A 22907-nucleotide genomic window follows, 5' to 3' on the forward strand; every position below is an offset into this window, starting at 1 on the left:
CTGCAGACCTTTCCTAAACTCGGGTCAGCATCGGTTAAAGAGAGGTACTCAAACTATTAAGAAGTGAGCGCTTTGACCCAGACTCTTTTGGTCCCATAAGGGATTTCTTTCATCTAGAATTATTTAAATAGTGTTAATAATCTGATTTTAATTGTATGTTCCAACACTAAGTAATGCAGTTGATCACCTGTGGGTTAACTGTTTTTACCATGTCATTCCTCCTTACTTGGTGCCCTTTTATTGGGGGGTGGGGAGGGAGTTAGCTTGGTATCTCTGTGCCAGGGCAATTATTAATCTTGGGGCCTGCCCTTGCCTAGCATTGCGCAACTCATTTAGTAGCGGGAGACCTTATGTTCTTGGACTTGCACACACTTGCCGTATGAAAGCACACTAGCTATGTATTGATTCATTAGAGGCACAAATATTCTGATCCACTGCTCAGATACGAACGGATATTGCTAAATCACATGTATAGTAACTTTTTAAATAAAAATTGAAATTGGAGTGGCAAAGCAGGCAACATTGGAGGAATACATGTAGCTTAGTATCCTGAAATGTGCAGTTTTATATCAACATACCTGCGTGGGCCAATTGTCATGCACTCAGAACTTCGTAATTCATCTGAAGAGCCGGCTCAAGCTCCATATTGCACTGTATAGAACACCATGAATTTCTTGGTTACAAATGTACTGTTCTCCCTAGTTCATTGGTATCGCCAGTATCCGAAAGTGGATCAGGAAAGTTGGCTCCAAAAGACACTCTACCACCAGTTAATTTGCACAGAACGGGGCTCATGCATGTGCTTGCATCAGGGAAGCTGGCTGCAGCACCTCTAAGTGCCCATCAACTTCTGCACCCCAGTTCCTGTGTTTTTCACCCAAGGTGCAGGTCAGGATTTTCTGAGGGCTGGGACATCTCCCCTTTTGGTCATCTACTTTTACTTTCCAAACCTTTAACTAGGGGGATCATCCAGTTAATTCTGTTATCTTAAATTGCTAAAAATGTCCTTTCACTACTCGGTCCCACTCTGCCGTATATAGTCCACCGCCGTCTTCAAGCAGTGCATCGTTTGCGTTGCATAGGGCATTTCTCAAAAAGGTAGTCCTCACCATGTTAGTCTGGTTCCTTCTGGTAAGTTTTCGTGATATTAAATTCACCAGCGTTCCATAATGAGAAGTAAACTCTGTTCAGTGTTGCAGATAGAACTGATAATAAGACAATGGAAAATGTTGCCAGAATTTTCAAGGCCAGCAATGGAGTAGAATGTTGAAGTCTCTATCTCTCTCGCTCTCTCTCACTCCCTCTTTTTTTCTCACTCACAGACACTCTCACACTTACACTTTGTACTGAGCGAAGGACACATCTCTGGTGTAAGGGCCTTCATAGTACAGTGCAGGGGGTTCTGTCGTCTGGACGTTTCACTTAGAGTATCCCTTGGTGGGAAGGCTTCTATACCTCCTGGTGGGAAAGGTCCTGGTACTCAAGTACCAAAAAGTCTGTTCACATCAGACAAGGTGCGCAGGGAACCAGAGAAGAGCCTTATAGCAATATCCTGAACAACCATGCTTGCGCCTTGAGGGTTGATGGGGCTTCCACATCGCCAGCATTCGGTAACGTCTTGAGTCTAAAAATGAGACGGTGCAATCTGATTGGAGAAAACCCTCTTTATTGGTACTGGCTGGTTCCAAAAAGGCAATGCAAATGTTTAGTCTAGGCAGTTCACCAGTAGTGGGCACAGTGCCAAAGGCGGCAAAACGAGAAAAAAAACAAAAGGGAGCCGCACAAAAAATGAAACACTCAAAATCTCCTCTTGGCTTGCCAGATTCTGTCAACATTATTTATGATTCGGAGGATTGTGGTCCTTTAAAATGCGTTACAGTTCTACCAGAACATCTGTAGTACTCCAGTGAGACCTACGACCCCAGTGTTTTCACCTCTCATTACTGCAATCTTTGGAGGTATACTTGCTTCAAGAGGCGATGGTTCTACCATCTGTTTTTAACAAATCTACTGGCCTTTGTTTTTAATATATTTATTCAGAAACCCACAGAGCCCTTCATACATATTGTACCGAATACAATAGACTCTTCTTCTTCTCCATTGCTAATGCACAGTCCTCCTCCACTGGCTGAGTCTTTACATAATTCTTAGGCGATCACGGATTCCGTTTTAGAGACCATGCTTTTAGATCCCTTTCTAGACATTTTGGTTAAGAAATTGAAAGATAGGATCTCTTCACCAATGGATCTTCTCAGCTGAGCTGCTGCAAAAGAAAGATCTTGGGAGACTCGACAGATAATAGTGAAGACCATCCAATAACATTTTCACGGATTGAAATTGCCTCATGAAAAGGAAACTAAAGTCTATGCAGCCTTTAGTTAAACAGAAAATGGGAACTGTTTTTGGCAAACACCCTTCTCAGCCATCTTGTCCCGGTTTGTCAATGGATGGCTCATTCGTGGAGCAGGCAGGCAGCTGTTCTCTAAGCCTCATCCAGGGCAGTCGTCTTTCAAGACCCTAGATGTAATATAAAAGATGAACTGAAGGATGACCCCTGTGTCATGGGATGTGACCAGCACAATCCAATTTGGCAACAGATGCACTGGTTACAAAAGGTAAAGATCTTGCTCTTTTTTCCACTGTTAAGGCGTGAAATGGTAAAGCCTGTGAAAATCGAAGCAAAATTCCTTCAGAAAAATTAACGCTTTTACGGTTGTAGGCAGTTTTTTTGATCTCTTACGTTGGGACATTTTGAAAAATATTCTGTATTTCTTTACACCATCTTGCGGAATGCTCCTTTTGGATTAATGAAGGTAATGAAGCAGCACTACAGCAGCCTCAAATAAACAAAGACATGACTGATAGCAACTAGGGAAATCAGTCGTCCATATTCACAAATATTCATACCTTTTGAGCTGCATCAGGATTGTCAGTGCTTCGATAGATCTGCAGGACGCTTACTGCCACATTCTTATCCGAAAGCATCAGCAATGCCTGGGCTTTGTTAGAACAACATTTTCAGTGCACTGCTCCCCGTTTTCCTCAATGCAGTCCCCTACAATCTCCACATTCCTATCTGCAGAAGTGGTGCATTTAAGTGTCAAGATCATTCAAATATTCTCATATCTAAATGACTGGCGAACAAAGGTGTCTTCCCCCTTAGAAGTGAACTACCAATTTGAGAAAAAGTGCAATGTGATTGCTGACTATAAACAGCCCCAAATGTCATCTTGTTCCTACTCCTCCTACACAGCTCATAGGAGCTTTTTTAGACCCTGTAGTAGCAGGGCTTATCCTACTCAAGACAGAAATCATTCTTCCAACCATTTGATTTTTCCTGAAACAATAAGCTGCATCAACTTGTGGTGGCTTGCATTCATCTGGTTCCCTGGTCAATGCTGAAAGATGAGACCCCCTCAATAAAAGCTAATTTATGTTACTAGACACGTTTGAACTGCAGGTCGAGGTTACTTTATCCACCGGTTCCTTGCAATGTAAATGGGGTGGTCATTGCCTGCAAGTTCAGAGGCGTGGCCACTGGAACAGGCAGAACAACAAAAAGCAATGTCGTAGAACAGAATTGTCCTAGCTCTCGTGTCCTTTTGAACTTAAATACACAAAACATAGTAATGTTCTACTTCAACTAACAGGGCATTCCAGAATTCTTGTCTGTTAACATAATGTATGTGTAATTGGGCTTGTCAACAGCACCTTATTCTGATGTGCGTCATGTTCAAGGCAAGTAAAATGTGATGGTTGGTTCATGTTGCTTGTATCAAACAAATCTGAATTGAAATGTCCGGTGGCCTGAGAAATTTTCACCATATGGGGTTACCCTCTAAAAGATCTCTTTGCGACTCAGAGGAATTCCCTTTTTCCCCTTTATCCATTAAAAATGGGGATCCAATACCCTTTTCCTGGGGGATGGTCTTCTGGACTGCTTTTTCAAAACCCTGTAGGGATTCCCATCTCTTTCTCTGTTTCAGAGCACTCTGTTCAAGAGGAAATTGAGCCAATCTTTGACCATGATTCCTATAGCTCCTTTTTGACGATGACACATTGGGCTCTTGGAACATCTCCTGCAAGTTGAGATTCTATATCGCCTTCCTCAGGTGCTGTATCTCTTACCCAGAGCAAAAAGGATGGGGTCTTGACGACTTCCTACCATTGCTGAACTTGAAAGCCTGGTAACAGAAAAACGAGCAATTCACCATCTGTCTGAAAAAAAACATCCTTGAAAGAATCTACCCAAAAACAGTACAATGGTAGATGGCTAAGATTCTGTCATTGGCCTTTGGCAAATGGTCTAAATCCACTAAAGCGTCCATCAATGATGTCATGTCCTATATAGCACTGCTAGGCATTTCAATAGACAAGTAATATGTATCCATATTTGAGCGTATCATTACAACATGGACTGCTCCTTTGTCTTGCTAATGAAGCCATCTAGACTAAATACTTGGATGTTGCAAGGGCACTAAAATGTTAAAGAATGTAAAAAACGTTTTAGATTGTCTTATAACCTTTGCATTAATTAAGATGGGCTTCCCCCTACCAATAAGGTGTCCAAAGCTTATATTTATGGGTGAACAGTTTGAGATTTTAGGCTCTAAAAGCAAAATAGACCATGCAGAGGCTCAAAGCTCCTCATTAATTAAGGTGAAGGCTTAATCTGTGGCTTTTCTGCGCCTTGTTCCAAATGCCTGAAAGTCACAAAGCTGCCACTTTTGTCATTCTTGTGGCTTTAACTAAGCATTGTTTTTTAGATACATTCTCTGTAAAGGATGCATCATTTAATCAAGAAGTGCTTTGCAACTTATTTGCCTGAACCTGGCCAAATATATGCTGCCGCCTCAACCTGTACCTTCTTTGTATTCTACGTAGTTCTGTCCCAACCAGTTGGGAAGGAGGGTAGGCAGGATGACGAGAGAAATCAAATATTACCTTGTTAGTGACTTGGGTTCCCTTTGTTTTTTCCCCTCCCTCATTCAAAACACTGACTAAACCATCTCCTAGTGCATATCCCATGCCTTAAATAAGTGTGGTGAGGGATAATCTTGGAGCACTGGGGAGCCGTAGTTTGTGACAGGCAGGTTGAGGTGCTGGAGCTTGCAGGAGGAGACCCGCTTTTTGCAAATTAGCTCCCATAAAGTTTGTCTTTTGTAGCCAGACCTGCCTGCAGATGAAGTTGATTCACAGTAGTTGTGAAGGAGGCCGATAAAAAGACTGCAAGACACTGAATCGTCTTGAAGGTGATTTTTTTCTAAACCTCCTGCAAGTACAAGCCTTGGGCATTTAGGTGAGCAAATGCTCATTAATTGCCTATGGGGCAGGCCAAACTCACTTGGCTTTGGCTATATATACACATCGACACACGTGTCCTCATGCATGCTAAAAATCTGCACAAGAGGACGAGTATGCAAACATTGAATCCTGCGCGCATTAACACATACATTGGCCAATGAGCAATGGCGTCACACTTTGCATGTATATGCTTGCATGGCAAAAATGCAAATGAACTAAAATATCTGTCTAGAATGCTTTGAGCCTTGACTGAAGTTTTGATGTGGCAGTTAGGCACACTCTGACCTAGACAACGCTACAGCACACACAAGGCCCTGTTGTACATACCGCGGGTGCTAGCATTTTCTTCATTCTCGTACGTGAAGGCTCTTCATTGAAAAGGCATCGAGGCATTCAGGAGTAGATGTGTGTGCTTGTGGCGCCGTTTTCTGAAAGGCAGGCACATTGTGAGCAGTGGCAAAGGAGGGGTGACTTGAGCAGTGGATTCATTCAGAAGCCACAAATCATTCGAAGTAGGAAGCATGACTCATTCAATAAACACACAGCTGCATTACACTGCAGCACAGTCTTGTGTTTGGAGTTATTTTCAACTTACGAGCATTTTTTAGCAGGTTTTGTTTGCCTTGCTTTCTTGCGGTAGGCTTCAGGGATGAAAAATAGCGCCGTCAGTTGGTGCCTCGAGTCCAAAGCTTGAGGAGCCCATGGCTTTCTCATCGCAGTAGTTCATGGCAGTGCAGACTTTAGCCTGGATGCAAGCCAATCACAATACACAACTGGCTGAATCATTCTGCTAGATCGCGTTGGCAGAAGGCTAAGGAGAGGCCTGCATTGGGAGGGCTAGGGCTTCAGCCTTTCATGGCTGAGATTCATGGCAAGCGGTGTAAATGGCAGGCAAGGGGTATTGTAAATAACCCAAATAACGCAGCCTAAAATTGAGATCGTGAAAGTCATTTGGAGGGTGGTGTCATCACAAAGTTGATTCATAGAATGTTGTGCAGGTAAAAGCAGTGTGTCCTTAGAGGAGGCCCTTTGGGGTAGGTAGTATTGAAGTGTATTTACAGATTTGTGGCTGCTTAATTGATTGGAATAGCAAATGGCGGCGGAGAGCAGTCTGAGTTTAATTTATCAAGAGCTGTGTTCCCCAACTAGAAAAACAGTGCTTTCTGTACATTATAACAGCAATGGGCGTGACGTTATAAAGCTGTAATATTACAGAGAATGTGGACACCAAAATTAAAGTGTTTTGTATCATTTTTTCTCTTTGAACGTTGAAGTAATCATTAGTTGGACCTTGCAGAATAACAGTAGATTCTGGAAATTAGCCCCAAATAAGAGCCGTCAGACGCCTGTGAGAATGTTTTAGAATGCATCTTTGACACTGCTGAAAATGGAACTAAGTAAAAATAACAAGTTGAAAAATAGAAGAGTAACGTGAAATTGTTCAACCGAGTCCATGTCTCTGGATTTGTGTGTGGTTGCAATGATAGACGAATAGCGAAGCAGCCATATCTTTTCAAAAGAGTGATTCAGTGTGGACAGGGCTGCTGCTGGGAGGTGCTTTGAACTCAAGACTCGATTTCAAGGGTAGCAAGAGCAGCAGAGGAAGGTCCTTGGGATCGTGGCCTATGCCCGGGGAGGCGCTCTGTAACTGAAGGATAGCGGTCTGAAAGTTTCAGTAAAGACAGTGGTACCTTTTCCGCAGGGGAGTAACATTAGGACTTGGAATTGAGAAAGGTTCCCGTTTCCTGAGAACGCACTTATTTTCTATCTGTGAATTGGTCAGATGACAAAGCATTGTTGGTTTTGTGCATCGTGATAGGAATCTAGATGTTGTATATTTCGTTAGATTGTGTTCTGTATTGTTAATAGCTATGACGCACATGCATTGTCAAAACCAACTTTGTTAGCTTTGCTAAAAAAAGATCACCTTTGACCACGGTCTCTCTTCACAGATCCAGGCATAGAAACCAAGGATGGGCCTTTATGTTCAAAATACCATCACTGGAGAGGAGTGCATCATCCTTGCATTCCCACGGCCATCAGTCACCTGCCCATCCTCATTACTGTGGGCTCAGTCCCTTTCAGTCATGCGTCATGTTCCAAGACACCTCAGTTGAGCCAGAACTCTGGAGCCTCACTCTGATGCAAAAACACTAATCCATATTAATCAGTTTCACTATGTGGCACTAATGCTGGCAAGACCAGCCAAAATTAATGGTGGTGGTTGAGCACCATCTAGGAGTCAAAACTAGTTTTGCCACCAAAGCACCAACTCTGCCCTAAATTACATAGCCTTATTAGGGGTGCCAAAGCGCTGCACGTTAGTCAAGATATGGCGACGCTAAAGGGATACGAGCCCACATTATGTAGCTTCTGTAGGCGTACCTTCAGCGCCCCCTATGAGCTAAAACAAAGCAACTGAAGAACATCTCCACAATGCCATCTCTTTTAACCAATACTTTTGTCTCATTAGGTGGCACTAAAGGCTAAAGTGTCAGCTCTGAGCCAACACTAAAAACCTAAACTGGGTCATTCCAGAGCAAATTCTAGGGCAATTGGTTCAGTAGTCACTCTTATTCTTTGAACCAGTGGTTAATGGATGCAAGCTGGAGAGTAAATGCTTAGCTTCAGTGCATAGTGATTTGCGATCTCTTTGCCTGATGCTTTGCTTGGCACAAGATATTAGCATCCACACAGTTTTCTGGTGTAGCCTTGGAGTACAGGAGGGATAAGGAAGTCACTTTTGATATTGTATTATCTTTTTATGCATATTTGTCTTTGAATGAAGGCAGTGCTGTCTCGTTATCATGTACTATGCTACTTGGCCTTTGTACCAAAACCGGCGAATTGGGATCGGAGCGAGGTATTGACCTAGTTCTGAGGCAAGGGAGATGCTCTGATGGTGGTCATTAGGCCACAGTTTGAAATTGTACTAGACAATGCCAGGTTGTTTTGATGTACAGTTGTAGAATAGTGTGTGCTTTTGGAAGTGCAGTAGGTAATTCAAGTCAATTGTGAGATAAACTAACGCAGGCTGTGACTCTACAACTGGAATATCAAGGGGAAATGGTAATGTGGTTAGCAGTGACATCGTTAAGCTGTATGTGTGGTGGGGAGAGCCAGCCACTGCTGGGCAAGCAGAAAGTACTGGAAGTATGGCTTTCAATAGATTCGCATCGTTTTTCTTTTCCCAGTAGGTGTGACTAGCTGGCCATTTATGTTATGTTAATAATTCGTTTGTATTGTTTCTTATGTTCAGGGTGTTCTCTCCAAATACAGTCTGCCCCTTGTGTATGTTAAGAGAATAAATGCATGTGTTTTCAGTAAATATAACATTGTGTGCACAACCACACATTGATTTGCTCGTGTAAACCTAGAAAAACGACATGAACTTTGTGTTTTTGCATTCACCCGCGAGCAGCTAACACCCACACAGGCCCCCGAGGAAACCAGTAAGAAATGTGGCACATTTTTGCGGTTTGGTCCATGCCATAGATGGCACAATGCCCAGATTCCCTTTCCTAAGCAAACCAGAAGATTTCCGATAAAGACATTGTGCAAATGATGCTCCTTTTTCTAAAAACAGCAAACGTGAAACAAGTCATTCTTCATCAACCAAGCAGAAGAGTTAGGATTTTCAGGAGACCATAGAATTCAGACCATTTATTAAATAAGGGCCTTGATAGGTTTTATGTGGGTGTGGGGGAAGGACGATCACGCTCCCACCCTCCCCCAAACACTGGCCTCCAAGCCAACCCAGCCAAGAGCAACATTCCTGGCTGAAGCTTGGTTATAGATGTGACGCGCAGAATAGGAATCCAACCAACAACTCACAATTCGTTTTTGGCTTGCATACAAGGAAGATTGGCATAATTTCACATTTAGCTCTGTCTCAAAAATTGTTTTTTCAATAAATGCTGCAAATGTTTCAAAGTGGGGAGGGGCCTGGTGTAACCCTAGAATCAGGCAGAGGCTTACATCTGGCAAAGGCCTATTTGAGTGAGCAACAACGCTTCTGCATGCATTTAATCGTTTTTTCTCCTCAGAATCTGTGTTCAGCAGTTACACAGTCTTACTTTAGTCACTATAGCAGTAACCTTCAAGAGTGATGGTGCATTAGACTGCTGACTCGGAGCGTTTGCAGAGTCGTTGCCTTTTTGTTTCAAAATCGCAGATGTGGTGGTGTTCCACGTGATTCTTTGAGACGGCCAGGCTCTATGTATGTGCAGGTACTAAAAGCATTCTGTGCACAGGACCTTTCGTATTTATCAATAAAAAAGCTAAAACGATAGCCTGTGATGAAGGGAGAAAGAACAAGGGTGCAACAACGCAAGAGGGAAAATATCGATTGCCCTCTGATTTGCGGCTTTTCTGCTGAAAATGATGTAGAGAAAAATGTAAACTGCGGAAAGGAAAGCCAAAGACTCGGAAGGCAAGGGACATTTTCCGTAGTTTTTCCACGTCTCAATGTTTAAGGTACATTTTCCAAGCAGTGAGGATGCATCCCTTGTGGAGTGCCATTCTGCTGTACATGCCTGCTTTATTTTTTATTTTATTTTTGATTGCTTCTGTTGAAAATCAACCTTTCAATAATTAGGTTTCTTTTGTTATCAAATCCAGTATTCTTTACAAAGCAATGCGATTAGAACAATAACATTAGAACAATACAATATACACAATGTACAGTGGCATGGCAATGCAGACGAGGATAACGAAAAGTACAAGCAAATAAGATACTGAAATTAAAGAATTAGTTTTCTAATTCACATAACTAATAATTAAAATTAAATGAGAAATGACAGTTCTAATTTTAACTTACGTTTCTAAGAGCCATCAACTAAATTTCGTTAGTCTTCAAGTTTTAAATGAATTATGAAGTTCACAATTGCAACTTGTACCATCGGTATCTTAGTGTGGAAGAGTTTCTTCCAAAGATAAACAAACATAAGTATAAGTTTACTGATGAATGTGTATATATTAAAGTCCAGGAATTGGGGAAGTTGCTCGAATAAGAGGGCGTACCATGCTGAATAGTAGTTGAGATGAGAGAAAGAGTTTGTGCAGCCAACCAGCCACAAACAGCAGTTGTCAACAGCACTTCACAACAGCGCGCGGGCACTGGATTAAATGGCGTTGTGGGTAAAGTGCACAGGGCTTGTCCTCTTCTCACCGAATTTCAGTAAATAACGCTGTGCTGAATAGTAGTTTGGCTGCCCGGACTCTTTCTCTCATCTAAACAGCCACAAACAGCACTTGTCAACAGCGCTTCACAACTGTGTGCCTGCTTTATCAATTTCACATCTTGTGTCTGGACAAGAGCCTGTTTTCTGTTTGAACCATGTCACGCCTTTACTTTTAAAAGGGTCCCAAGAACCTCTGTCATTCTTGAGCTGCACGTGATCATGAGATTCCGAAATTCCCTGATTAAATCCTAGGTTTTGTTTTCCTTCACTGTGGACATGTTTTGGGTTTTAGAATATTCCCTGCGTACTCCACTCACCCCTCTTGTTTGTACTGGCCTGATGAACTGTATTTGGAGATATTGTGCAAGCCTGAACTGTTATGCTTGTTAACCCTGACACTTTTTACTACTGCTCTCCCTTCTCACATCCCTACTTCTCTTCATCAGACACAATCCCCTATCTATCTGATGTCTCTCCTACCACCCTGACTGAACTGGCACACATCCTTCAGCCTGCCAACCCACCCTATGCTCCTGCGGATATTTTTGCACCAGAGACAGTCAAAGAATGTTCTTCATCCTGTCAGTGCCGATACCAGCTTGCTACTGTTATTTGCATGCATCTTGAAGAAATCTACTGTGACTCATGTGGTGTTCAGTTTATCACTACCAACCTGGAAAGTAACTGTCAATGCCACCCCCCCACCACACCCCCACTCCCTCCTTGTTTCCACAGCAGGTCCTCCATAGGAACAGCAATCACCCATGTCTCTGACTTCATCACCATTTCCACCTTTCATCCATTCTTTGTTGATCCTCTTGACACTTTTGACCTGTTCATAATCCCTATTGTTTGTGGAGTCTCCCCTTGCTTTCAGGAGACTGCCCTTAATTTGGTTACATCCTGCTTGCACCGTCTCATCTTTTGGAATATACAGACACATTCATAAGATATCCTTTTTTAATAGGTGTATCCTTTAGCTCTATCCTTTGTTGCCATCTCTTCATGTTTTGCACATAAAATCTGGGAAATCTCTTCTCTTCCTGCTTCTCAAATTTTCTAAAGATACTGAAATCTCTTTTACCCTCTCCCCTTCCTAAGCAATTCTGCCATCTGCAACTGTCCCTCCACCATCCTTCACTGGAAGGCAGTGCATTGCCTGATGGTCAACTCTTCCAAAACTTAATTGTTCCAAAACTGAATTGTTCTGTCTCCTGGGCTCTAGCACCCACCCCACTCCTTCTTCCGTCTCCTATATGTTCTCCCAATCACCTTACCCCTCGTTCTCCCCTCCTTCCCTCACCCTCCTTGCTCACAATCTGGGGGATAGTGATTTAGAACTTCAGCAGTATATGGATTACACTGCAACAGTTGCTAGGCCCAACCTCCTGAACATCTTTCTCCATTTACCCTTTCTATCAAAATTCAGATTTCCACTTTAAGACTCTGCAGACCTGATTACTACTCTCCTCGTCAAAGTACTGAACTTTCTTACCCCCATATTATTAAACCGCCCACAATATTTACCCCACTCTGTGCACTGCCTCCATTCAGGGTGTTTATAAACAGTCCTAGTGCAAGAGAATTGGAGAGAGAGAAAAAACAGCATGACAGACCAGACAACAGATGTATAAAAGTAGAAGGGAGAGAACAGGAGTTAGAGCAGAGGGTGTGTGAGAACAAGGGCGAGCAGTGAGATGGTACAGGAGGAAGAAACAGAATGCATGAGAGATGGGAGAGTGGAGGAGCTAGAGATAGAATAAGAGAGAGAACTGGGAGGGAGAGACTAAACAGGAATAGATAAGAGGTTTAGATGGTACAAGGTAGAGAACAGAAGGCATATGGCCATAACAATGGCTGGTGGGTTGTAGCAATCAAGACCCGGACCAGGGTGGGGTTGCTGAAATAATACTTTATTCAGGTGTTTTTAAACTAATGAAAATATAGTCCATGAGCTCCTTGAGAGTTACTCCACTCTTAGGCAGTTTTCCAGGTCTAAGATTAAGCCCTCCTAAGTCTCCTTGTTGTCCGGATAGGCCCACCAGTTGTTCCTTCTCTCCTCGTCCTCTTCGTATGACTAGGAAAAACAACAAACGCTGGATTAGTTCCCGGGCTTTTATAGGATGCGAGTGACTTGCTTCCCCCCCAATGGAAAGCTTCCCTGTCAATCAGGCTTCTCATTGGCTGGTGTTGCCATGTCCCGCCTCCTTTAAAGGCTGCCGTGGTTTCCCAGAGTGTCTGCTTCTGCTGCCTGCCCGAAGAGTCTCGTTCCCAGGCCACTCTATCCTGCGAGTCCCTCCCTCTCGCCATGTGTCTGTCTCTGTGGCCGCCCCAGAGCGGCCCGCCCCGCCGAGCAAGCCGTCTCTCCCTTCTCTCCCTTCCTGGTGGGGAGAGACGCTCGACGGGCCGTGTGGGCCGGCTCCCCGCGATCTCCCGCGGGTTCGCCGTCACCAACCCGTCTCCCGGGCTGCAGGCCGCGGCTACGCTAACCCTGGCGGGTTCAGGTAAGGCTGGACGGGAGGGGGCCGCTCCTTTCGTGTCGCGGCTCGTTGCCGCGATCCCGTAGAGTCTCGGGGATAGCGGGCGTGACGGGGCTGCGTTCTCTGGATCGCGGCCCCATGCCGCGATCCCGTAGGGTCCCGGGGATAGCAGGCGGGACGGGGCTGCGTTCTCTGGATCGCGGCCCCGTGCCGCGATCCCGCGGAGTCCCGCTACCCCTCCCGGCACCCCCTCCACTCCGGGCCCCTTCTCACATGGGTATACAGATGTAGAGGGAGAGACACTTCAATGAGAGAGAAGAGGAGAGATAAACAGTCAGGGCAACGGGGATTGAAATGAAACGCAGAGTAAAAAAAAGGATAATTGAGATAAAAAAATGTGAATGAGACGAGACCAAGTGGAAGAGCGAGAGAAGAGATGGAACAAAAAGAGAACTGAAGCAGAATGGGAGAGAACCTTAAATGGGACAAAACAGTGAGGCAGAAGAGGGAGCATGACAAGGAGAAGAGGAAGGGAAGAAACAGATCAATAATGATAGACAGCCAGGAGACATGTGAGGCAACGAGAGACGGGGCAACTTACTGAATTGGGGTAGGAGGGAACAAGAAAAAGGAAACCAAATAGGAAGGAAATATCAGACCGCGTAGGAGGAGAAATGGTCCAAAATGGAAAAAGGAGAGCGAGAGAGGGGGGAGAAAGATTGCAACACACTTTGATGGGCTCAGAAGGAGGAGTCTGAGAGAGAAGGTGAGAAACAGCAAGAGTAAATAAGTGAATAAGTGTAGGCAAGCAATAAGGTTGACAGAACAGGTGGAAGAGAGCAAAGAAAGGACATAAATAACCAGTGAGATAGTTGAGGGTGAGACATTCATTAATTTTGTCATTTGTTATACGCCCAATGAGTTTTTGGTTGAGCACCCTTGGAGGGACTGAAGTCCAAAGAATTTGAGAGTGTTTGGCAGGTGCTGTTATGCGTGTGTGCATTTCAGCCATGGACGTTGCGAGGGTGTCCAAGACCCTGGTAGTCACCTGTGTCTAAAAGCAGTATGCATGGACGCAGCAGAGGAATACTACGGACTAAAGGGAGAGTTGTGTTTGAGGAGATAGTTATGTGGGAAGCTGCCGTTTGAATTCATAGAGTTGATGTGCAATAGTGTTTGTGTTATATGTGTGTGCAGGGTGCATGGAGTGAGACAGTATGTGTGTGGAGGTTGTGTGGAGTGAGGCTGCCTTCTGCTAAGTTTGTTTGTTTGTTTGTTTGTTTGTTTGTTTAGTATTTATTATGCGCACCGGACCCTGGGGTATAAGGGCGCAGAAAGTAAGAAGATGTACAGCTTGGAGCATAAATTACGGGTTACAGTTACATGTTACAGATAATTACCAGTTACAGATGCAAGTTTACAAATACAAGTTTACAATCATATGGTACAGATGCTGTGTAGCAGACAGGCGTAAGCATTTTCATATAATCATTTGGCAGTAGCTGTCGTCAGCCAGTTAATTACAATTTGCCTGAATTTGGAAAAAGAATGTTCTAGCCTCGCGGTAGTAGGTAATTCGTTCCACAATTGAGCAGCTTTGACTGGGAAGCTAGCTCCGCCTATGGTGGTCAGTTTAAAACAAGGTACTTGGAGGCGATTGGTGTAAGCAAGTCTGGTTTGTCTTGTGGAGTGTGATCTGGTGAATCTGTCCTTAAGGTATTGTGGGGCTTTGTTGTGTAGAGATTTGTATGTGAGGGATGCAGTTTTAAGTCTGATTTTCTCATGGGTGGAAAGCCATTTGTGTTTCCTTCTTGTTTCTGTAATGTGTTCTCTCCTGGGGATGTTCAATGCTGCTCGGAGGGCCTTGTTTTGCTGTATCTGGATTTTGTTGATGATGGATTTAGTGGCTCCTATATACAGTGCGTTACAATAATCTAGTTTAGAGATGATAAGGGCTCTGGCTAGTGTTAGACAACTGTGCTGGGATAGGAATTGTTTTCCTGCTCTAATGAGCTTACATGTGTAGGCTGTTGAGGAAGCTAGGGAATTTACCTGTTTGGAGAATGATAAGGTAGAATCAAGGTAGATCCCTAATGTTTTGACTTCTTTAGCAACTTGTATGCAGTTCCCATCTATGATAAAGGAGGAGTAATTTGTACTTAGTTTATTGATGAGGGGTGCTGTGCCTAGGATAAGAAGCTCAGTTTTATCATCGTTCAGGCATAATCCATGGGTTGCCATCCATGCCTGAACGATGCTGTATATTTTGTTCACCAGTGCTAGATCTTTTTCGTAAACCCCCGTGAGTGGGAGGAGGATCTGGGTATCGTCAGCGTAGTTAGTATACGTGATACCCAGATGGTCCAAATCATCAAACAGGGGCTTAGTGAATATGTTATATAGCGTTGGTGAAACACACGATCCCTGTGGCACACCACAGGTAATAGGGATGGGGTCTGCAGCTGCTGTAGGTGAGAAAACCCTCATGGTGCGGTCACTAAGGAAAGATTGTATCCATGCTATGGCCTCAGTGGAGAAGTGTGCTGCAGAAGCTAGGTGGTTACATAGGACTTTATGGTCCACTAAATCAAAAGCGGCCGATAGGTCTAGTAGCAGGAGGAGTGCTGGTTTTCCAGAATCTCGTACTTTGTCTATTTGAGCTTTAAGGTCAATCAATGCAGTTTCTGTGCCGTGAAGAGGGCGGAAGCCAGATTGTCGGGAGCCTAATAGTTGGTTTTGTTCCAGGAAATTCTGGATTTGGATTTATGCCACCTTGTCCAGGATCTTCAAAAGGAACGGTACCGTAGTAATAGGTCTATAATTGGTAGGTATAGTGGGGTCTAAAGTAGCCTTTTTTAAGAGTGGGAGCACCCAAGACTCTTTTAAGTTACTGGGGATAATGCCTGTGGTAAAGGAGGCATTAATTAACTTAGTGATAAATGGTGCTAGATCTCGTGCGGCATCTTTGATGAGTTGTGCTGGACATAGGTCTCCTTTGCAGTTGGAGGGTTTTAGACCGAGTATTACTTTCTCTACTTCTAGTATGGAGACTTTGGAGAAGTGGAATTGCGTAGTGGGTTTGAAGTTAGGGAGTGTCTTAGTAGGCGGTAATATATTGGACGCTAATGTCTCACGTTTTAGTTCTATTTTCTTTTGAAGGTTTCGGACTTTGTTAGAGAGAGCATGCTGGATTTCAGAGCACCATTTTTTATCTTTAAGACAGTTATCTTGAGGTGTTATTGGGTTTTCCAGTTCTCTGAGTATGGCGAACAGTTCTTTTGTGCTTGAATTAGCTTGTGTAATTCTGTTATTGTAAGTCTCTTGTTTAGCTAAAATGATTTCTTTTTTATAGTGAGAAGAGATGTTAACTAGTTTCAGTTTATTTTCTGGAGTGGGGTTAGTTTTCCACGTATTTTCCCATTTCCTTTTCTCTAATCTCAGATTTTTTAGGAGAGGGGTGAACCAGTTGTTCAGGTGGCTCTGTGGTTTGCTGTTTCTGAGCTTTAGTGGTGCGATGTCGTCAAGGGTTTTGTTCATGATGTTGTTAAATTCTTCCAACAGGCTGTTAGGGTTAAGGTTGTCAGGTAAAGCGTCCAAAGTGGGCATGATGCCCGGAAGTAGTTTGTCTAGTGTCATGTTTTTTTTGTTTCTGGTAAGTGCAGGTGGTGCACACGGTTGTTGCAGTTTAGGGGTGACAGTGTCCAAGGAGAATGAGATTAGATGGTGATCTGACCAGATTTGGGGTGAGATGGTGAGAGTGGATATATTGCAGTTGTGGTCAGCAATCCAATCAAGGGTTCTCCCTTTGATATGGGTGGGCTCAAACACTCTTTGGGTGTATCCCAGTTCTGTTAGGGTGTTGGATGCTGATGTGGCTTGTACGTCGTTGATATCATTGAAGCCAATATTGAGGTCACCTAGTAGTATTGATTGAGTAGTATCTTTGAGGTTTTCTGATAGGATGGTAGTTAAGTCTTCTATGAAATTCTTGATAGGACCTGGAGGTCTGTATATCAAGTAAAGGTTAAGAGTTTGAGAGTTAGCTGTTGAGGTCTTGGTAGACATTATCTCACAGGATTCAATGGTTGGTGAAGGGGTGAGTCTCATCCCAAGTTTAGTTTTGACGATGATGGCTAGTCCGCCACCTCGAGCTCCGCACCTATCCGTTCTGAGGATAGTATAATTGTTGGGCACAGCTAGGGATAGTGCTGGGCCTGATGCCTCATGCAGCCAAGTTTCTGTAATGGCTAGGAAGTCGTAGTCTTCAGTCGAGATGACTTCAGATATTTCTATGGCATGGGCGACTAAGGATCTAGCGTTTATTAAGGCTCCTTTGAGTTTAGGTGTGCGGTTTGGGTGTGTAGCAGTATTTATTGCTGCATTAGGAGTGGCACTTGTTTCTTTGTTTGTTTGGTAATTGTTGTGCATAATGTAATTATGGGTGAAAGGTTTGGGAGTAGGTTCCTTTTTGGCTCGAATGGTGTTATTTTCGTATTTGGTGAGAGGATCAAAGATTCTGGGTAGTCTTGCTCGTAGTCTTAGGTTTCTGTCGGCTACGTTACATTGTGTAGTGGATTGTTGTATTGTGGTTGCTATACGGGGCGACATGGTGAGTCTTTCCAGTAGGGCGAGTGAGGTGGCCAGGTATACTATACTAGATAGGATAGTATAAGGAACATAATATAATGTGTGAGAGTCCTGTATCTAGATGAATGGCTAGAGTTCTAGTTTCTGGGTAGTGCGCAGGCAGAGTAGCTGCTAGGTCTGCTGTGTTATTATCTAGTGAGTGAGGTCAAGCACACAGTGTTGAGTTGCAGTGACCATAGGGTGCAAGCAAATGGCAGTATGGTGTATATATGGCCATGGGCGCAACACAATTACTGTAGTCTATAAGCGACCATAGGGCACAACACAATTACTGTAGTCTATAAGCGACCATAGGGCACAACACACTTACTGTAGTCTATAAGCGACCATAGGGCACAACACAATTACTGTAGTCTATAAGCGACCATAGGGCACAACACAATTACTGTAGTCTATAAGCGACCATAGGGCACAACACACTTACTGTAGTCTATAAGTGACCATAGGGCACAACACAATTACTGTGGTCCATGAGCGACTACAGGGCACAACACAGCTGCAGTGGCATCAGTGAGGCGCAGCGCGATATGGCGCATAAGAGCAGTAGCAATAGCACCATGCACATGAGCAACAACGGTTAGTAAAGGTGAATTAACTAAGTTTGTGTGTTCATGCTAGCAATTAGCAGTAGACATTCCCATGAGGACCGTAGGGTAGACTAAGGGTATTATGCTTTACTCACAGTGGATTAAGTCCAGACAGTGCAGGTAAAGAGTACTGGTTGCGAAGTTCCGGTGTGCGAGGGGAGAAATGGATTAGCTGTACAAACAATGCCTATTTCCTGGGTTCTATCCATGTACAAGGAGCAGTGCTGCATTTCACAGGCAATCTAAGTGCTTGTTGAATGCATAATACTCACCCTCTGAGAGGTTCTTGGAGTGAGATGTGTCATCCCTAGTTCCTTCTAGTGCCAAAACAAGGGCCGAGAAAAGTAATAGGCAGGTACCATTAAGAATCCAAAATAAAAAGCAAAAGATGATGGTGTGAGGGAGTCTGGCCGTGCTACAGATTGTTAATCATGTCATTAGTAGCAAATGATGTATGTGAGATTGTCATGCCTGCGCCATGGGCGCACACATTGGCAACCATCATGGACTATTTGTTATTAATTTATCTTCAGAATACTCTTGGAACAACCCCTATTCACACTTTGGTACTTAATTCCCATTTGCGTGACTTTGGAGCCTTCTTATATAACTCGACTAACTACATGTACCACAATGCACCTTGCTACAGCTATCAATTCCTGGCCATTCCCATTCGTCAGCATTGGAACCACAATCCCTAGAAGCCCTAGGGATCAGTGCTGCTTCCACCATCTCAGGACCAGAGAGGGAGGAGGCAGATTGTATTCAGGTGTGCTGCTCCAGGTGCCGCCAATTAGCCTGCCTCAGTACAGGACAGGGCGGTATTTAAGCAGCTGCCTGCAGGAGCTCAGTCTCTTGCATCAAGAGTCCTCCCAGCTCTTTTTGCCTTTCGTCTCGAAATTGTATGCTGTTCCTGCTGCTGCATTTTCCTGCTTTTGTTCCAGTGCTGTTTCTGGGCTTCCTGCCTTGCAGCCTGCTACACCCTGCTGCCTACAGCCCTAGCCTTTTGGGCTCCCTGCCTCACAGCCCTGCTCCTCTGGGCTTCCTGCCCTGCAGCCTGCTACACCCTGCTGCCTACAGCCCTAGCCTTTTGGGCTCCCTGCCTCACAGCCCTGCTCCTCTGGGCTTCCTGCCTTGCAGCCTGTTACACTCCGCTGCCTACAGCCATAGCCTTCCGGGCTCCCTGCCTCGCTGCTCTGCTCCTCTGAGCTCGCTCCTTGCTGCTCTGCTCCGCTGGGCTCCCTGCCTTGCAGCCTGCCACTCTCTTCTGCTTTCAGCTCTAACCCTCGGGTCTTTCTGCCTCTACGCCCTGTTCCTTTGGGTTCGCTCCTTGCTGCCCTACTCCTCTTGGCTCTCTGTCTGCCGCCTACTACAGCTCTCAGTCCTGCTCCTCTGGACTCTCTGCCTAGCAGCCTACTACAGTCCTCTGCAATCTACTACAGTTTTTCTGTACCTTGTACCATTTGGTACTGCAGCCCTGCTTCCTTGTTGGCAGCCCCCCTCTTTCCTGGCAGCTGCTCCCTTGCTCTCTTCCTTGTTTGCAACCCCTTGTTCTTGATCTCTGTCCTTCTCTTCCTTGACTCCTCTGTCCTCCCCTTTAGTTTACCCATTTCTATTGTACTGTTTCTTCCTTCATTCCCTTCTGCTAGATTTCTCTTAGCCTGCCTTGTCCCTGGTTATTTCTGTTCTTGTCTCTTGTGTCTTATGTTGATCCTTTGTACAGAGCTTGACTGTTGGTTTCCGGCAGGCAACCTCTGCCCCTTCCCTTGTCGTGTTTTCTGTTTAACAGACACCCACAGCTGTTTGTTCCCAGCCATGAGCAGACAGAGTGGGCCTCTGTAATAGTAATCCGTGCAGAAGGCTGGAGTTTCCAAAGGTCAGTGGAACACTCTTTTTCCATATCTGCATACACCCCAAGAGGGAATCCAGTTTGTTTGTATCTTTGTATTTCCTGCCCCTTTATGTTCACAACTACAGTTGCCTACTTTTCTTTCTTGATGAGTCCCCTGCTGTGTGTGTACTTATCTGTCACCTTACATCAACACAGCCACCCAAACCCTACCTGGGGGCCCTGTGCCACTCTTGACAGAGTGCCATTCTTGACAGATATCCAACACCACACCTCTCTGTAATAAAGCGACATGTGACGTGAGGATTATGGCAGATGCCTCTGCTCCAACCCTCTTAAAATACATTTCTCAACGGTAAGCTTTAAATGGGGGTCAATCTTTTTGGACCAACTTTGCTTTACTAACAAACTAAATGCATCACATTCACTTTGGTATAATCCCCACAGGAAACCTTGGATTTCACTCTCCTTTGAGACTCAGCAGTTGAGAGGTATGTGTGAGAAAGTGTGGACAATTGGTGACATGCTACCTACTCGCACCTATCCCCTGTGACCGAAGGGTAGGTTGTCTCTGGAAGGCTGTATCCCCCACCCCCATCCAGTGACCTTGATGAGCAGGGGCAGACCTGCCTTCACATTCTTTCATGCCATGCCCCAAGGCCACTGCCCAAAATGATTGAGACTGTGTTCTCACCCCTTCCCCATGATACCCAGCATAGCCCTCACACTTTATGTATACACTAGCTTAACTACCTGGCTTCGCCCGGGATTTCAATTCTCACATTTTTAAATCTGATTGGTAAACCTCACTTCAATTTCTTCAGTAGTTTCATTCCTTCATTGTTCAGCAGCACTAATTCTCTTTAACAGCAAGTCATGTTTCAGTTTCTTAAGCAGTATCGTTGCTTTGTTTTTTTGTAGTACAAATTCTCTGATTAGTAAGTCTTGCTTCAGGTTCTTGAGCACTTTCATTGTTATGTCTGAAAGCATGTTGAATGCTATCAGCTTCATGGTATTGAGATCTACCCTTTTCAGAATGTTGAGCCCATGTTTCAGCTTTCAATGTTTTGTTTTGATTCTGGTGGGATTAAATGCTGCTCTCTTTTCGTGGCATTTCTGTAATGATATATTCGTGGGATCAAAGCATTCATGAAAGGAGAGAATACAGAAGTAAAGTAACATGGAACCTGATTCAAATCAACTGATTCAACTGTCATCTTCAAATTGTAGCGAAATAGATTCAAATCATCTGATAGATTTTTGTCTGTACTGTACCCTGATTATGGCACCTCTCTACCCTCCACCAACAGGTTAATGTAACAACCACTGTAACAGGGTATCTCTTTTAAAGTAAGAATGCCACTGTCGCTACCAGCGACATGACCTTCTGTACAGTGCTTCTTGCAAAAGCATTACTTTCTTCTAGATAGATACAAAATAACAATCTCTGGCTATTCACACATGTGCCTATCAGCTCAAGAATAAACGGTTTCATTTTTCTTTTTATTATCCTAATGTCCATTGTCATATTGTAACACGTGAATTTGAACTTTGTTGATATACTATACTAGATTGAGTAACTGCCAAACAGATTTGTAACACAGATTGGCAAACCCAATTTGTTGACTTGACTCCTTTAATGACAATAATAATCTCTGGTTGGCAGATTACATTAGCAGCAGCAAAATCCTATCCTGAATAAACAACGAAATATAAACACACCCTGCAAAAGAGCATTATCTGCATGTCAGATCAATAACTCACTATATGTTGCCTGATTTAGAAGTAACACATCGGATTGCCTACCCGTGTTAAAACTAAATTGAGGCCAAAAATATCAGTGCAATCTTTCTAACATGGATACAGTTAAGTGGGGTATGTACCTAGCAGAACAATTTGTTTACGGTTTACACGTCTGTTTCAGTCCCACTGAGGCAAGACAGCGCTTCATCATTTCGAAATTTATAACACGAGCACCATTGAACCAGGTAATAATACTTGGTTTCAGTGTTGTTTACCCTTTACTGTGCTGAATGTTCTATATAAAATAAATTAGTTATTGATTATTTTCAGTCTTTCCTACAAAGACACTCCCTCTGTTAGAGAAGAATACATAGCTGTGCAGTGCACCTAGTGTGTGTTTTTTAAATAGGCAAATAAACTTTCAGCAAATTTACTAGATATTTACTGCCACGAAAGAGTAAAAACTGTACTACTTTACACTCTCACGAGTACTGAACCCCATGTTTGACCCTGCATTGTTAGCTTGGTGCTCATGCATTTTGAAATATGATCCAAGAATGCTTCTGTGTCCTGCATTATTTATTTATTTAAGCCTTTCATTGAAATTATGTTGACTCTGAAAGTGAAGTGAGAGCTACAGAAAAACTGAATAACATCTCAGTTTACCACAGTACATAAGAATCTGAGTGGGAGGACCATGGCCCAAAAAACCCAGAATCGGTAGTGTTAAAACTACATTTCTATTTTTGACCGTGTATGAACTGCATGTTGGGGTTCCCCCATTAAGAATTACTGTTTGTACCTCACAAAACTTTTGTCATGCAAGATTTATTGTACGAAGCACACAGCAAAACTCCTCAAATTAGCTAAGTGCATGAAAGGCTGCATTGAGGCTGACAGCCTGAGAGAGAATGAGACCACTGTGCATTGTTTAGCTTGGAGAAAGGCTCTATCCTCCAAAATTATTCATCATTCTGCCAAAAAAGGGCTCTGATAAACCGCAGTCCAATTTCCCTATAGGGGAAGCCTACTCTTCATATGATCCACCTGGACTTGAAACTAGTATAGTTAAACATGTATATAGTAATCCAATATCTTTTACCAGCATTATCTA

The 22907-nt window shown here is 43.8% G+C and overlaps 1 protein-coding gene across 2 annotated transcripts in view; it reads left to right on the forward strand.

Moving 5' to 3' along the window:
* Nucleotides 1-22907, forward strand: part of LOC138582204 (cyclic AMP-dependent transcription factor ATF-7-like) — a 1375782-nt gene that overhangs the window by 510303 nt on the left and 842572 nt on the right. The gene's annotated exons all lie outside the window — the stretch shown is intronic.

The sequence above is a fragment of the Ambystoma mexicanum genome, chromosome 3q, assembly GCF_040938575.1.
Source record: "Ambystoma mexicanum isolate Mex_15411 chromosome 3q, UKY_AmexF1_1, whole genome shotgun sequence".
In the NCBI taxonomy this organism is placed as follows: Eukaryota; Metazoa; Chordata; class Amphibia; order Caudata; family Ambystomatidae; genus Ambystoma; species Ambystoma mexicanum.